Below are 18,229 nucleotides of genomic sequence, written 5' to 3'. Positions count from 1 at the left end.
GAGAAGTGACGGAAGCGAAGCTCGGACATTTCACGCTTGCCTAAAATAACTCATTTACAGCCGTTGCAGTTTTTGATATAGGACATTATTGTATCACAGCATGCTAACAAAATAGTATATAAACGTTTCAGAGGGCCACAAGGACAGAGCAATTATAACTCTCTGTCGGACTCGTTAACTACGCTATTAGGAAACGACAACAGGTGCGTAAGAAAAGGAAAGGGGGGAGTGCTCAGTGGCTTAAGGTGGCTTAATAATTTTACGTTATTAATGATGACCAAACAGAAACAGCATCTAAATCTTTTTATTTTTTACCTGGCGAATAATCACGTCTAGAGAAAAAATCGTATTAACAAATGCCATTATACAATTTGTGCATTTAATACAGAACCACGATGGCAGTGTTTTAATTTTGAGCTGATAACATCAGCCTTTTCGAAACACCTTCTTTAGCATAGAGTACGATGATAAATATAGCCTCTAGACTAAAGTAACGGTCAACACCCTCGGCGTAAAAGAGCACTAGTTTACGTTAGATAGCGAAGCACTGGAAGTAGTAGGCGAATATGGCTACTTAGGACAGGCAGTAACCGCAGATCCGAGCCATGAAAGGGAAATAACAAGAAGAATAATATTGTGATGTAGCGAATTTGGCAAGCACTCGTAGATAAGGACTATCAGCTTACCGGTATCACTCAAGAGGAAACTGTACCACAGTTGCATCCTTTTGGTACTGACCTATGCGACTGAAACATGGAGGTTAATGAAGAGGGTTTTAGTTAAGGTGAGGACAATGCAGAAGGCCATTGAACGGCAAATGGTAGGTGTAACGTTAAGAATAGGCAGTGTCCATTGTGGCTTCTAGAAATAACTCATGTTACTGATAAGTAAGTCGAAATCAAGAAATGGGCATGGGCAGGACATGTAGTGCGAAGAGAAGACATCCGATGGTCGCTTAGGGTAACACACTGGATTCTAAGGGAAAGAAAGCATAGCAGGGGGTGGCAAAACTTTGGTGGGGTGAGGAACTATTTCGCAGGGGTCATGTGGATGCAGCTAGCATAGAACCGGGTTAATTGGACAATATGGCAGAGTCCTTCGTTCAGCAGTGGGTATAGTAAGGCAGATAGTCATGATGAGTCTCCTAGAAAATGCAAGCGTAAAAGGTATCTCCAACAAAGCTGTGATATGCGTATACTTCTTCTAATCTTCGATATATAGGGATTACAATGCATATGTTTGGCTGTGTAATAAATCAACGGGTCTCAGGGAGTGCAATATATTTTTGAACACTGAGTATTCCGCAAACCTACTTGTCTGGTAGGGTGTCGGTATGGAACACTGTGACCAAATCTAACTAAATACAGCTTTTATTATTAGAATACCCGACGTTTCAAGCCCGTTTCAACACTTCGTTCGGGAGCTACAGTGATTCTTGTCCGGCTTGCTTTAAGTGCATGATATTAAACTACTTAAAAGGAAGCATTGAAAACTTGTGCTTAGGATGAAGTCGACTTTAGGTTAATATTATCGGGTCATGGTGTCTGATTTCATACTTGGTAATTTCCGTGAGCATTGAGATGAGGATCATAAACATGTGGAGACATGTGGCGTATCGGTAGTCGCACCATAGCTTTCTTTAAGCATGACAATAGAACCGGTTGTTTCCCCTAAACAAAATAGTTTTGCTAATATGCCGAGTTTAGTCAAGTGCCTGTGCTTGCGTGCTGAACGAAATCGTGGTAGAAATGGATCTGGACATATATTTTTACATTTATTCATGAGTAATTGCGCTCAAGGCTTTCTCATTCTCAATACTGACAAATACTATAGGCGTGCGATGGGGCTGGGTGGGCCGCCACTAATGGCTGCCTTTTTGTTGCCGTAGAGAAAATTAATATTGGGCAATTTCCAGGAAATATATAACAATATGTTTGTCGCGTCTTTCAGATATGGAGCGCTTTCCCAGACGCCATTGCTGTTAGTTCATCAACACACAGCAGGCTGTTTGAGTGTGCTGAAAGTAACCCGCCTTGCGTTAGACACGGACAGCAAAACGGCAGATTACGACTTTTACTTTGCCTCAACAGGGTACAGATAAGTTGTATTTGACTTGTTATGCTTCTTTATGTTACTGCAGGATGCCACGGTAACACTTTATAACTAAGGGGACGCAGAGGAGGAAGTGAGCCTAAATTTGGCAAATGGAGTAAGATATTGCAGCAGTAACAATGTCATTGTAACAACTATAATATAAATTGTGAACTAACCTTCTTTAGGCAATAAATATGGATAATAAATAAAAACGTCGACATTGATGGATAATTAAATTTTCAATCAACAGGCATCGATATATATTCTCTGAACCAGATATCAGAGAAACAGCTATGATGACATTCTCTTGGAAACGCTGACTACGCAGTCATTTTCTATGATTACGTCAGGAGAAAAAATATATTGACAAGAACATCGTTAAATGCTCTCTTGCAAAAAATATCTGCATACTTGCATTAAAGAAACTTGATGAACTAAAGCGGGACCTGCGCAGTAATTTTTGCTATAAATACCTGTATAAAGATGTCCGCAGTGCCGTTATATGCGATCTTTTGGTCTAGTCGACAACTGCACAATTAGGAAAATTGTATTTTGGCACTACCTAAATTTCAAATATCTGGGCTTGGTAATAACCTTGGATGACAGGCAAATAATTGCAGCTCACAACGATTGGCGGTTGGTCTGGGTAAAAGGAAAAGCCCTAGTTCAAGTATCAAACATTGCCCATTGTTTGAGGATGAGCCAAACTTCTAATTCCTCTTGCAGTGATTCATTCCTATTACCCCGCTAGGCAGCTATGCAAACCTTATACAGGTTGGAGGATTCCGCAAGGCGGGCTGAGAAATGTTGCAAAAATACCAACGTAAAGCGGAAAGCAGTGACAGTATCTGCTCAAAGCGTATAACCCTTTTTCACTATCCAAGAATGATAGCCGACCGAAAGAATAAAAAATTCTAAGAACTATTACGATACTCCTGAGACAAAATTTGAGCGCAGCTATTTCTATATTTATTAGTCTTCTCAACAGTCAAATTGAATTTCTTAGAAGAACAGAAAGAAAAGCCGCGCATAGCCGCTCGGACCTCGCAGCTCTCCTTCCTCCTGTGACAGTCTTTTTGGTTCGTGATTGTCTCGTGACTCGCTTGCACGAGCAACCGCACCAGCGGTAACGCATCTCAAACGCCAAAACGGGAGCATAAGGGCGTCAATCGAAACCCAACGACCTTTCAAGCACTAGGAAACATATTGAAAAACACTTACCTAAGGCGATTCCGCCTGGCTAATGAGCTGTAGTGAGCTTCGTGAAACAGCTTGTTTTACAACGATAATTACCTAAACGATATCGTTTCTGTATTTAAAGTTTGCAGAATTGGGCCAGTATTCGACAAAACTGGAGAAAGTCATATCGGCACTAACATTGCTCAAGTATGCAACCGAGAGAAAGGGTCGGTGAAACCTAAGATCGGAAATCTCAGGAGCTAAGCTGTGCTTCTTGACCCTTGTTAAAAAGCTACTTAAGTCTTGTTCCCTTTCGTATATTTTATTACTGCCTTAAACCACATAGACATCTGTCCTTGAGCTCACTTTTCGCTTTGTCAAGGAAGGATAAGCTGCGCGATTGTTAGCTGCAGAAAATAAGGCCAATCAAGTGAAGGAAAGTGTAGGGCGGACGTTACCAGCCAACAACTTGCCAAAAAAGTAGTTTTGGTTTAACACTCCTTAATTCTGTGTTTAATTGCGATAGCAACGGCGGAAGCTTCTTTTACCTTCAACATTATTTCCGTATCCTGCCGTATCAGTGTAAGGTGCCGCATTACTGGGGACACTTATTGAGGACAATTAGGCTCATCCTTTAAGATTATGATGCGACAGTGTAATCTACCAGCCCACATGTAAAGAAGAAGGGTTCAATGCTGCTGAGCCGGATGTGGAGCGAAAGCATTGACTGCGGGTGACCAGCGTTCTTCGTCTTCTTCTTCTTCGCCTTCTTCGTCCTTGTCTTCTTAGTCTTTGTCTTTATTTTCTTCTTCGCCTTCTTCCTCGTCTGTGCCTTCTTAGTCTTTGTCTTCTATTTCGTCTTCATTTTTTTCGTCTTCGTCTTCTTTGCGGCTGTTTACTGTCAAACATGGCCCTTCCCGGGACTACGCGACGGGCCGAAACCTGGAGTAGTATTGCTATTGCAATAAAATTCACATCTTCATTTACCGCGTTGAAGCGGTCAATACGATAAAACTACATATCAATCCCCATTGCCAACTAGGAAGCAAATAACAGCAACTACCCTACCATCGTCAAACGTTCTGTTAGTTTGGAAATCTAGCGTCAGGGTTGTGCGCGAAAATTCACGGGCTTTGCGGGGTTAGGTATGACTGCACACTGGGGTTGCTCACTTGAGGTGGAAGGTTGAACGATAATCAACCTTTCAGTGCTATTGGTTGCCAATTCAGGCTGGATATTCCTAGGCTACCTGGATTTGTTAACATGGCTTGGTTAAAGAGGGACCTTTATATGCCGGGTGGTCTCCTGTAGTCTCGCATCATACCCTTAAAGGTGGAGCCTAAGTATCGCCCATAAAGCTTTTGTAATACGGTTGTTATGAACAATACACATCAGGACAAACACGCCAATGAGTAAGTGTGTTAAAGTCAGTAATACCCCGTTGATTAAACACAATAGCATATTGCTAACAGGTCATGTGTACCAAATTAGACCATTATCGTCACAGAAGAAAAAAACGTATGTAATGCCATTGCTTTTCAATGAGCTTCACACTTACCTCTAAGCAATTCCAACTTTAACGAGATTCGATAACGCGACTACTGCCCTCGTCACTACTAACGCCGGCTACTGCTTCTGAGGTTCTTATCTTATTCGCTGAAGGGCCTAAAGTAGCGCCGCTGCGCGCAGAATAACCGGAGCACCTCAATGTCGGTTTCGGCTGCAAGGACTACAATCTCCGCAGGCAGAGCTCCAGCACTAATGTAGTCTTCAAGGGCAACTGTTTCGGCCCTAGTCTCACGATAGAAACCATCCAGTGCACGCTCATGCTGCTCCCAGCAGACAATTCAATGTACCGCACAATCTCAGCCTTCTGCGCTTCAGTCTCCTAGCTCTCACGCGAACAGTGCTGAAGAGGCGCGCGGGGCTATAGTAAAGCCGATTTTATATACAGGTTGAGGAAAAGATGAGATCGGCTGGGGTGCGGAGAGCGCGAGCACCTCCCGCCTTCATGTGTGAGAAGTATTAGATCCAGCGGCACATGCGGGCTTAAAATGGTATTTTTCATGTCGAATGATTAAATCCATGAATCTATCAACGCCTGTAACCATTTGTAGTTACAATGTCCAGTCAAACGTAAAGCTTGAAACTGGCATTAAAGTCTTGTAATAATATTTGTGTGTAACGTATACGGACTCTAACAGGATGAAAATCAGGTAGACGTGTGTATAAGACGCCCAAGATCGCCAGCTAAATGTATGCTTGAGCAGGTGAGTTTCACCTATCCTCGGTTTTAGCAAACGAAGATCAATATCATATATATGCTATAAAGAACAGAACGAAGAAAGTGTTTATAAGCAGCGAGGAACGATTAAAACTGTAGCTATGAAAAATCCTGAAAATTGACCCCAATGACAAAGATGGAAACGCGCGTTTAGAAAGGATAACATGCAAGAGCACATCACAGCACTCGCTCGATGTTTAGCCAAGGCCACAAAGGGTGCGCGAACTTTGGAGTGCAGTCTCGCTTTCTATGCACCCTACTACATTTTCGTAGCATTGAGAAAGCTTTGGAAGGCCTCAACTAAAGATATGACACGTAGAGCTGGCTTGAGAGCACAGGAAGTCTACCATGTGCTCCACACAGCAGAGAAAACATTCTTACGCAGCATAAATTGGACAGAAGCCTGAAAAATACACTTTGATCCTCTCATTCACGGATACGTTCAATATGCAGTCAATATGCAGAAGACTAAGGTAATGTTAAACAGCCTCGGGAAGGAACAGCAGTTTACATTAGGTAGCGCAATACTGGAAGTAGTAGGCGAATATGTCTACTTAGGACAGGTAGTAACCGCAGATCCGGACCATGAAAAGGAAATAACAAGAAGAATAAGATTGGGATGGAGCGCATTTGGCAAGCACTCGCAGATTATGTCTAGCAGCTTACCGGTATCGCTCAAGAGGAAAGTATACAACAGTTGCATCTTGCCTGTACTCACCTATGGGGCTGAAACGTGGAGGCTAACCAAGAGAGTTCTACTTAAGCTGAGGACAACCCAGAGGGCTATGGAACGAAAAATGGTAGGGGTAACATTAAGAGATAGAAAGCGTGCAGAGTGGGTCAGAGAAATAACTCAAGTTACCGACATTCTAGTGGAAATTAAGAAGAAGAAATGGACATGGGCAGGACATGTAGTGCGAATAGAGGATAACCGATGGTCGCTTAGGGTAACAAACTGGATTCCAAGGGAAGGAAAGCGTAGCAGGGGGCGGCAGAAAGTTAGGTGGGCGGATGAGATTAAGAAGTTTGCAGGGATCAAGTGGATGCGGCTGGCACAGAACCGGGTTAAGTGGAGAAATATGGGAGAGGCCTTCGCCCTGCAGTGGGTATAATCAGGCTGATGATGATGATGATGATGATGATAAAACAAACATTGTCTCAAACGAGACACTCTTTCAGAACATCATCACTGTGCTTATTCATGCTCTTTGATCCAAATAGTCGCCGTAATTTGTCGCATCCTAACAATAAGGCGGCAATTAAAGTGTTTTTGCGGGGGCGGAGTGACTCATCTAAAGTTGTTCAGTTATTTTTGGGTTATAATTTTCCCTCTCTTTTTTTTAAATATGCACAGTAACATTGCGACTGTACAACGGTTTCAAAGCGAACTGATTTAACCTCATGAGGAGTGATAATTTGCATATATCTACCTAAAACTGATTTTTTTTTTTGCACTGCTGCTGTATATCGTCTTCTGAGACTAGAGGCAGATATTTCACAATCCTACTGCTCTTTCAAACCTACTGTGTATCTTTCGGTAACCATTCAGGCGCAGCACGGCATTCCACCTAGCAGAAGGCGACAGTCCTGGCTCCGTGATCTTCACTGTGGGATCTGGTAAGAAATTCTACCTTACGCTTTTTTCTGCGTAACCATAAACATGCTTCTTGGAGAATAACGCTGACCTAAAACAGACACCCGCACCTACGAGGCATCGGCAATGCAGGTACTGCGAGAAACTGCTTTGCCGAATAAATCGAACTAGGAATGCGTTAATCTCGGCAAGAGTAAACGAAAAAAAGAAAGTATCTGCGAATCGTCACCTCGCGTCTTCAATATTCGTTTAGACATAATGTATGAGCGTTTACTACGAGGTCTGCGCAAGCATTACCGTTTCAAAATTTCATTGTGCACAGTGAAATTTAGCCTATATAATAAAGCAAATTAATATACAATGTAGCACTAATTTTCTATTCCAAAATTTACAGGGAGAAGTGCAGACTAAGTGTACATGTAAAAGCTAGCCTTGAGCAGTAGAAAAAGTTTTAAACTACAACATTGTATTAGTTTCTGAGGGTAAATGATGCTGGGAGCTCCTTTACCGATATATAACTTTCAGAAAGGTCTCAAAAATGAACTTACGAGAACTGCAGTTTTATTCATGTATTGTTTTCCAGTCATCATATCCATGAACCCAAAGGTGCACACAGAACCCTCATAGCCTGAGTAGATTTGGGACGTTAAACCCCACTGACCAAAACAAACCAAGCCGGAGGAATAAGCATTACGGAAGAGTCAAGCAGAAAAAATGAAAAATACTTTAAATAAGGATGCGATACGTTAAGCTCCCTTTATGGCAGTACACCTCTTATACTTCGCTTATATGCAAGTGGTCTAATTAAGCTGAAGGAGTGTTTTATCAGTGCCAGCTCTAAAGGGAGGGTAGTAATACTTTCCACACACATTCTTCAACTCAAGGACAACTGTTGCCATACGTGTATTAAAATGTTTCTGTGGCAAGAGCAGTGAACGTTCTATATAGATAGTTGTAATAAGAATGGCTAGCAAGAGTCTACTGAGAACTTCAAAGGCATTCAGTGGAAGAGCTGTAGATTGGGCGACTTCGTAGGGATAATAACAAGAAGTGATTTAAAGAGAGCAGGCGACAGGAAAAGGAATAAAATAGACATAAACGGCGCTAAAGGTTACCTCTCCTATTTCGTATCCTGTCGTCTACGCCGTTTAGATTACTTCCCCTTATGAAAAGGCATTTAAGACGCACGCATTCAAAAATATTTCCTCTAAAATTTCTCTATCGCTCTGAAACTATAATTCAGAGGGAGCCACTACGCTTTACTACAGAGGGGAATATCAGAGGAACAAGAAACGGACCAAGTATTAGCGTGTATCCTATTGATGGGGATACATTTTGTAAAAATTATCAGCCGTTGTCCTCTTAGCGTTATAAGGTAGCACATTTAGAGGGCATTCTGTTGCTCTAGTATCTGGCTATCAATGTCTCCAAAGAAAGCAGATTGATCTTGGTCGCTGGTTCCCTTTCATGAATGGTTTACTATCGCTTTTGACATCTAAAATAGTGGAGCGCCTAACGGCCTAAATACCAGTTGGTTGTTTTCAACCCCCGGCCTCCGTAGGTTTCAGACTCCTATTTGAGAAGGGTATGTGCTATTTTTGCACATGGAGATTCTTTATTATTCAAAAACGAAAATACCTAATAGGTTCAAAGGGCAATTCGAAACCCTCAGCATGTACGTGTGAAGTGTCCAAGATTTCATCACACGTAACGAAATAATAAGGGAATATTGCATTTTTTTGTTGGATTTTGTTTCTGATTCCGCATTCATCTATAACACAGCGAGCAAGTAGGAAAATCATAAAGAATGATCGCATTCACATGTCCCTATTTATATCCATATACAATGGATGTTCTGCACAGCTTCCAACCACTGCAGCTTCCTAGATTTGTTCATTTTTTAGGGAGCGTTAGCTTATTTTATGACTTCCTGTTCAAAAAGTTTGTTGTTCTGGAGAGTTTCTTCGGCAGTGGGATCCTAAATTCTTTTAACTAGGGATGATATTCTCGCAAGGAGTATTATTTGAAAATATTAGTGAGAGAAAAGTAAATGTACACAGGAGGTTGGCTAGACAGGATACATGTATAGGAAGAAATATGTGATAAAAAAGCTCCAGAACATTTAAACATCCAACCTCTAAGACGGAACAGAACGGTTGGGGCTGCGAGGTAATTTATGGGCATACCGCAATTCTTATAAGAAGACGTAATGTATTAACTATTTAGAACTAGAAAACAACCAGAATCATCATCAGACGCACTATACCCACTGTAAGGCGAATGTCTCTCCCATTATATTCTATTAACCCTGTACTGTAAGGGGGGGGGGGGGGGGGGGGTTAGCCGCATTCACTATATTCCTGCGAATTTCTTAGTCTCATAAACCCACATAATTTTCTCCTGCCCCTGCTACGCTTAGCTTCTCTTGAAATCAAAATGGTTAATCTTAGAGACCGGCGGTTATCCACTCTTTGAACTACGTGTCCTGCCCATGTCCATTTATTCTTCTTAATTTCGACCTACATATCAGTAACGTTAAGTATTTCTATGAGCCACTCTGCAAGCTTCGTACCTCTTAACGTTACACCTACCATGTTCCGTTCCATGGCCTTCCGCGTTGTCCTCAACCTAAGTAAAACCTCCTTCGTTAACCTCAATGTTTCAGCCCCATAGGCCAGTACCGATAGGATGCCAGTGTGGTGGAGTAGGAAACAACTTTATTCAACGCATTACTAAGCGTTAAGAATGTCCTGGGTTGGGGTCACCAAGGCCAAATGATTATTCAGCTGGTCAGATACTAATCAAGCCCGCCACGTTTGGGAAGGAGGGTGTAGAAAGTTGGGTGATGGAATTGCGACAGGGCATGAAAACATGCAATGTTCCAAGTTTGCATAGTGTTCGGAATAATTGGGCATGCTGGGGAATGTCTGAATCGCTATAGAAACGATATGGCCGGAGTAAGCAGTGTGTTTAGTTGTATTCGTTTAAGAACGCGTAATTGCAGGTTGTACACTTTCTTCCGAGTGATGCCGGTAATCTGGTATTCATAATGTTTTAATACCTTCCAAATGCGCTCCATTCCAATCTTATTCTCCTTATTTTTCTTTCGTGGTCCGAATCTGCGGTCACTACCTGTCTTAGGTAGACATATGGCCTATCACGTCCAATACTTCGCTGCCTATTTTAAAGTGCAGCTCCTTTCCCAGTCTGTTCAGCATGACCTTAGTTTTCTGCATATTATTCTTCAGGGCTTCGTTTTTGCTTCTTCTAGTTAGGTGATTTATAATTAGTTGCAGTTTGTTCCATGATTTACTTAACAAGGCCATGTCATCAGCGAATCGCAAATCACTGAGATATTCTCCATCGACCCTGATGCCTAACTGATCCAATTCTATGCCTTCGAATACACTCTCTATGAAAGCTGTAAATAGCATTGGGCCGTAATATATCCTAGCTGTCTAAGGAGACGAAAGATTTGATTAAGAAACACCAGAGCATGAAAGCTTCCAATCCAACAGACCAGATCGAATTGGCCGAGATATCAAAGCAAATCAATAAGCGCAAGGTGGCCGATATAAGGAAGTATACATGGAGAAAATTGAGCATGCTGTAAAGAACGGGGGAAGCCTTAAAGCGGTAAAGAAGAAATTGGGCATAGGCAAAAACCAGATGTATGCGATAAGGGACAAGGCGGGCAACGTCATCACTAATATGGACAAGATAGTCAAAGTAGCCGAGGAGTTCTATACAGATCTCTACAGCAGCCAAAGTAGTCAGGACCGTAATGAGATTGGCGGTAGGGAAAAACAGTCAGACGTTCCACCAGTGACGAAGGACGAGGTCAAGAAAGCACTAGAAACTATGAAAAGGGGGAAATCAGCTGGAGAGGATCAGATAACTACAGATTTGCTGAAGGACAGGGGGGATATCGTGCTAGAAAAACTGGCCACCCTGTATACGCATTGCCTGGTGTCATCGACGGTACCGGAACCATAGAAGAATGCAAACATTATCCTCATTCACAAGAAAGGGGACTCTAAGGACCTTATAAATTACAGACCAATCAGCTTACATGTCTGTTACGTATAAGGTATTTACTAAGGTAATCGCTAATAGAATCAGGACAACCTTATACTGCAATCAAGCAAAGGATCAAGCAGGGTTTCGGAAACGGTACTCTACTATTGATCATATCCATACCATCAATCAGGTGATAGAAAAATGCTCGGAATATAACCAGCCCTTATACATAGCATTCATTGATTACGAAAAAGCATTTGACTCAGTTGAAACCTCGGCTGTGATGCAGGCATTGCGAAGTCAGGGGGTAGACGAGCCGTACGTGAAAGTGCTGGAAGATATATATAGTGGCTGCACAGCAACCATAGTTCTGCATAAAGAAAGTAACAAAATTCCCATAAAGAAAGGTGTTAGGCAAGGAGACACAATCTCCCCAGTACTATTCACAGCTTGCTTAGAGGAAGTATTCAGAGACTTGGAATGGGAGCAGTTAAGGATAAGGGTAGATGGAGAATACCTCAGTAATCTGCGATTTGCTGATGACATTGCCTTGCTAAGCAACTCAGGAGATGAACTACAAATAATGATTGATGACCTAGACAGGAAAAGTAGAAAGGTAGGCTTGAAAACCAATATGTAGAAGACTAAGGTAATGTTCAACAGCCTCGGGAAGGAACAGCAGTTTACATTAGGTAGCAAAGTGCTGGAAGTAGTAGGCGAATATGTTTACTTAGGACAGGTAGTAACCGCAGATCCGGACCATGAAAAGGAAATAACAAGAAGAATAAGATTGGGATGGAGCGCATTTGGCAAGCACTCGCAGATTATGTCTAGCAGCTTACCGGTATCGCTAAAGAGGAAAGTATATAACAGTTGCATCTTACCTGTACTCACCTATGGCGCTGAAACGTGGAGGCTAACCAAGAGAGTTCTACTTAAGTTGAGGACAACCCAGAGGGCGATGGAACGAAAAATGGTAGGGGTAACATTAAGAGATAGGAAGCGTGCAGAGGGGGTCAGAGAAATAACTCAGGTTACCAACATTCTAGTGGAAATAAGAAGAAGAAATGGACATGGGCGGGACATGTAGTACGAAGAGAGGATAACCGATGGTCGCTTAGGGTAACAATCTGGATTCCAAGGGAAGGAAAGCGTAGCAGGGGGCGGCAGAAAGTTAGGTGGGCGGATGAGGTTAAGGAGTTCTCAGGGGTCAAGTGGATGCAGCTAGCACAGAACCGGGTTAAGTGGAGAAATATGGGAAAGGCCTTCGCCCTGCAGTGGGTATAATCAGGCAGATGATGATAATGATGATGATGGTGATTACATTTCCCTCTAGTGCACTAAGTCATCGAACAAAAAGATGCTGCTCTTTTTTGGATGTGTACTCCTCAGTATGTTTAAGTCAATACAGTACACGTGATTGAGCAGCCAGTTTTGTTCTTTTATACTATAAATGTTCTCAGAAAATTTATATTCATAATTTGCAATAAATTATTCCGATCGTATGACATACAAGTATTGGCGATGCCTTTTTGTTCGCTCATTCTTAGATTGCTCTAATCTGTTGAATCATGCTTAGATCGCTTTAATCTGTTGAAGTTGAGATTGAGTCCTTCTTTCTTCCATGTAGATCATTTTGCATGCAATAAAGAGTGTATCACGTTGGCTTTAAAGGAGTGGGGACCACCAAGTTTTAAGGCTATATAAGCATGTTACGGGTCACCCATGGCTAAGTTCTGGATGCGATAAACTTTACATAACTCTTAATTCAGCTCTAAAGAGCTCCAAAATGATCGTTCTCCCAATCTTCATCATCATTAGCACCGTAATGAACGCCGTATAAAGCTTAGAAGGGAATCAGCGAACACTAATGGCGTCACATCAGTGTAACGCGAGTATCAATTTCATACTATCAAGCCGCTGGATGGGTTCTCGATGTGCTGATGGACCAGCATCTGTGCCTGAGCGAAACCTTCTCGCCGATTATACTACGACCTCATTAGCTGTAATTCGAATTTATTCCAAATACAAATATTCTAAATGTGACAGAATTTCACGCTGGCCTGCGACGGCCTTCGTAATCCATGTGAAGCGGTACAGACGACGCATCAGCATTGGAACTGCGTATGCTTGCACCAGGGAAACTGAAAGGTCGATGGCGGGTAATATCCTGAAGCGGAGCTAATGCGTTTTGCAATTTTTTCTTATGTACAACTGCTAACTTGGATAATAAACACTAGATGTTCGGGTTGCATAGTTTAGGAGTGCTTAAGCAATCGAAATTTATATTATATTTACAATCGCAGAGTAACATACACTCATTTGCTGTCAACCAGCCTAAAAAATAAAAACCCATGCCACAAATACAACAAAATATTTTGCAGTTCTTTCAGAAATCTCATACATATCTGTAATTGTAAAAATGTTTTCTGTTGCACTTGTTGTCTCTATAGTTCTGCAGTACTTTTCTGTTGTAACTAAACAATTTCTGATGCTACTACGGAAAGTTATGCTGTGACAATAAGCCTGCTCTCGAGCACCACACGAGAATCCTTTAGTAACAACAGATTAGTTTCTGCATACTTTGCGCAGAATTGCCTAATACAATAATTTCGAGTAGAAGTTATTTGCTTAGCGCGTCCCCGTGCGACTTTCACATTCTTACATACTTTATTCTAGATCCTAACCCTTCAACGGCTGCAGTCTACTAGTCCGACTTCAAGACCTGTGCTGTGTTTAGCATGAAGTTTATTGGTAATGGTAAGAACGATTTGATTTTGAATTAAAATATTCCACTATTTTCACCATACAACCTTTTTTATTTGATTTGTGGAACTCATGGATACATATTTCGGAATAGCAATGAAGAAGGCAATTGCATGATAGCGGCAGTAATTGTCCGGACAAATTAAAAAAGTGGTAACGCGGATAAGTATGTTGAGCAGCAGCTTAGTGTTGGTATAAGTTTGAGTGAGAAAGAGAGGTGGAGTGAATATACTGGGCACTATAACATTTTGAATAAAGGCAGAACGTCTAGCCGGGTGCGTTTCGCCTTGTATTTGTGGGTAGTGGACCAAGCAGCCTTCAATCGCGTTGAAAAGTAAAGTAATTGTTTTGCAGCCGACAAAACTGTTTAGGGACGATATAGACCTCCACTTATTTTATGATATCTCAATTTCTAAAGAGCAGTTTAAAATTTTTAAAAATATATAACATGTTTTCGGCTATTGAATGCAGAATCAAGTTTTCTCCTGTGCCAAAGACGCTTCCACCGCTCCTCTGATGTCACTAACTAAATATTGTGTTAGCAGTATTTTATTGTTTTGGGATTACTGACATTCTAAAGGCTTTTGAATCTCGCATCAGCAAAACAGCAACATAAAAGGGAACTAGGTTTGAGAACATGGATATATTCCTTGGCCGTTCGTACTTTATTTGCACTCATCAAATGTATTTTTTAGCTTCCGTATGAAGAGAAAGGATAACCTAAAAACACAGGCCTCGGTGTCAGGTTTCACTAAACATTCCCATCTGCATTGAGATTTGATTCAATGCGATATATCATAGAACTCAATATTATGCATTATGTCTAGAATGCAAGCAGATTTTCAACGCATAGAATAAATTCGGCTTAAGGCCGTGTATATTCCTCCTTGGCAAATCGGTTTTGAAGAAACATGAGGGTTAGACAATATCTAACAACGCCCATCAACGAGTCAGAAAGATACTACTTGAAGGACGACAGTAGTCTTTCGCAGGCCAGAATGAAGTATAATAAAAAAAGCCGCGAAACACATGGCGAACGCAACCATCGGTGCGAGGCGGAGTTATGAAAGGCAGTAGAGGGAGTCAAGAAATAAATGTGACTCTGGAAAATTCTGGCTCACATTAGAGAGAAAAATTTACAGTTCTGTCACATGTATTGCAGATAATAAATTATTTTGTAGGTAAATAAAGACAGCTGAAACAAATTTTGAGGGGCACCGGCCAGCCTCAGCAGCCACCGAGAACGTGTACCGAGATTTCACTCGACATGTTTAATTTACGCGCTTGTATTGATTCATCATTCTCATGAATGAGAAGAATACGTTCTGCAATCGAATTTTTAATAAAGTACATCTAATGAAAACAGGTCTTATACGCTTTTTAATAACGTTTCACTGACGGCGCACCAGGACAACCTTCGTGATTTGCTGTATTTTGCCTGTAAAAACGAATTCTCCGCTGGTCTTGACTAATTCGTGTGCCTTTCCCTCTCTCGGGAGAGATCTTCAGTGCTGGCGCCAAACTAGAGCATCTTGAAGCGACATGATACGTCTTAAAATGGATACACTAACCATAGATAGATTCGTATGCTGTCTAGTCGCAACAGAGAGACCGTTGTGAGCGGAAACTCCCAAAGTATTCTCACAAACCTTTTAGGGCGCTTAGCTTTGAAAGGATCTTGATGGACAGTAATATAAGTGCGCAGCAAAAACGAGACAAAAAGAAGAAGTGGACAACGACGGCGCAGAACTGACAACTGATTTATTGGAAGAACGGAAGAGCATATATATACACACACTTGTACCCACATGCGCATAGTCAAAATTTATCAAAATGTATCAGCACATAAATTTTGACTATGCGCATGTGGGTACAACAAGTGTGTGTATATATATGCTCTTCTGTCCTTCCATTAAATCAGTTGTCAGTTCCCCGCCGTCGTTGTCCACTGCTCCTCTTTGTCTCGTCTTTGTTGCGCACTTGTATTACTGTCCATCATGGTTCCCCAACTCGCCCAATCAGCCGTTCTTGAAACTATCGAAGGCATATGCCTGCAGAGAAGGACATCGCGGTATAAAATGTTAAAATCCTGTCCTGCATACTTCCGTACTAAAAATTAGTTCCAAGATTAATTTAATTGTTAGAGTCATTTTGTTTTCCCTTCACGCTCTGCGATTAGGCAGGCGCTTGGAGGTTGCATCCGATAAAATTAGATGAAAACGGAGGGTTTACACGATACATATTTATGGGTTTCTTTCTCATCAGTCGCTTTTCCTGAAATTTTAGCTTGTTGTAATAAGCTCGTTGTTTTGTGTAACATTTTAGCGGTCTCTAAATTATTCCTACCCTTAAAAATGCACCCTTAGTCAAATTTGTGCATTGGTGTGTAAGGGTCGACTGAGCCGGTGGAACAAATTCAATAAACACCAACTCCCCAGAATAGCGGCTTTTAAGCAAACGAGGATTTATTGAGTGTCTGTCGGATGTTATCATATTGTTAAGTTTTCCAAAAATCTCGGACATTATAAATACGCTTTGAATCTAAGTACGCAATACAATAGACACTTAGCAATGAGACAAAAAGACTGATCCAACACTAGCAATGTAGTTGACCTTGAACGCCTAATAAGATAAGTTATGTATACTTGCGCAAAAAAACGGAACACAAAAAGGCACATAAACGACATGTACGGAGCGCATGTCGCTCCGTACATGTCGCTTCGTACATGTCGCTCCGCTTGCGCTCCGTACATGTCGTTTATGTGCCTTTTTGTGTCCCGTTTTTAGCGCAAGAATACATAACCTTTCAAAGATGAACCAACTCGCCCAAACAAGAGTATTACTTGCCCAATAAGATGTCCTTTTGCGGCATTAAAAGTGACACCAGTCACCTAGACAATGCGTTTGCAGCGTGTTTCCTGCTAAAGGTAATTTCTGCGATCTATTTAATTATTTCAATTCATGGGCTTACCGAAACATTGTGAAAGGCGTAGAGGCTAGACCTAAATGTTTGACTAATCATCATAAAAAGAGCTGTTTTTGTAAAATATTCAAAATGTAGGCTATTGTCTAACACAAAGGATACCAATGGTTTGTGAACTTTCTTTGTTTTTCATTTCTTTCCAGAATGCATACTTTTGGTAAAGAAGGGGCTAAATGAATCCCTCCCAGAAAGCTGCATTAACAACTACGAGGAGGACTGCGGGGTAGAAGTTCCAAAAGACCGCAAATTGCCCTGCATCGATTAAATGAAATGAAAAAGAACTAGATCACTTATGTATTTCCTTTGGACTTCCATATCTCAAAGAAATGATCTAAAGTGCTCGTTCTATTAGACAGCGTTTTATATTCTGACTTGTGAATTTCCAATGCGTACAGTTATGTATTACTTCTCGAAGTTCGTACCCCGGCCTTGGCAGCCGTATTTCGATTGGTGAGAAAAGCGAGGCGCCCATATGCTGTACAATGCCACTGCCCGTTAAAGAATCACAGGTGGTCTAAATTTCCGGAGCCATCGCTATGGCGTCTGTTATAGCGCGAGTCAATTTGACACTTATACTCCTTAAAACAGCCAACCAAACATTTCAATGTTATCAAAAAATTTGGTTTTATTGTGTAATTGGTACATTTAAAAAATATAACCCTGGCTTTTGGAGCCCACAGTGATACAAATGTTTTGAACAAATTTATCCCAAAAACACGAAAATAAGGTTTTCAGCTCAGAATAGTAAGAGAGCGAGGCCTAGGCCTAACTGATTGAACAATCTGCTTTCTAAAGCTGAACTCTTTGCGAAACAGGACAAACTGGACACCAACTAAACGAAGCGAGAGGACGCGTTGTAGTCGAAACTAGTGCTATGAGACCGAGGACTGTGACTAATTGGTTGTGTCACATATTGCTTTTTTCCGTCCGCTTCCTGTCCGCCGGCTTTATCTGTGTCCTGCTTATTCCGTTGTGTAAAGAACTTAGCGCGCCGAAATAACACGCGTATAGGCTTCATGCTTCGTCAACTGCAAGGCACTAATAATTCCGTTTAAGGTACTGTCACCTTGAGACTGCTCCTTGACCATTTATATTAAAACTCGGTATAAATATTTTTCAAGGCGGAGCTAATATGAAATTAAAATCGACTTGAAAGTGTTTGCCTGCAGTAGCGAGGAATAATCCTTTCTGAAATGGTTCTTAACTACAATGCTCGACTGTTGTGCATAAAACTTGCAGCAGTAGAAAAGAAGAAACTTCTGGTACAAAAGACTAAAGGTGTATGAACATCTACAATTTTTAATCTTAA

General features: G+C 41.4%; 1 long non-coding RNA gene across 1 annotated transcript; it reads left to right on the top strand.

Annotated features, from left to right (window-relative positions):
- The first annotated feature begins 1,958 nt into the window (after window positions 1–1,958).
- Window positions 1,959–17,177, top strand: LOC146209375 (uncharacterized). Its single transcript, XR_014703428.1, has 4 exons — window positions 1,959–2,091; window positions 7,107–7,174; window positions 13,851–13,931; window positions 17,064–17,177. It is a non-coding gene; the product is annotated as an uncharacterized LOC146209375 (long non-coding RNA).
- Window positions 17,178–18,229: the final 1,052 nt, after the last annotated feature.

The sequence above is a fragment of the Amblyomma maculatum genome, chromosome 1 (assembly GCF_055883805.1).
Source record: "Amblyomma maculatum isolate TAMU_Amacu chromosome 1, ASM5588380v1, whole genome shotgun sequence".
Taxonomy (NCBI): domain Eukaryota; kingdom Metazoa; phylum Arthropoda; class Arachnida; order Ixodida; family Ixodidae; genus Amblyomma; species Amblyomma maculatum.
This window is presented reverse-complemented; position numbering and strand designations above follow the sequence as displayed.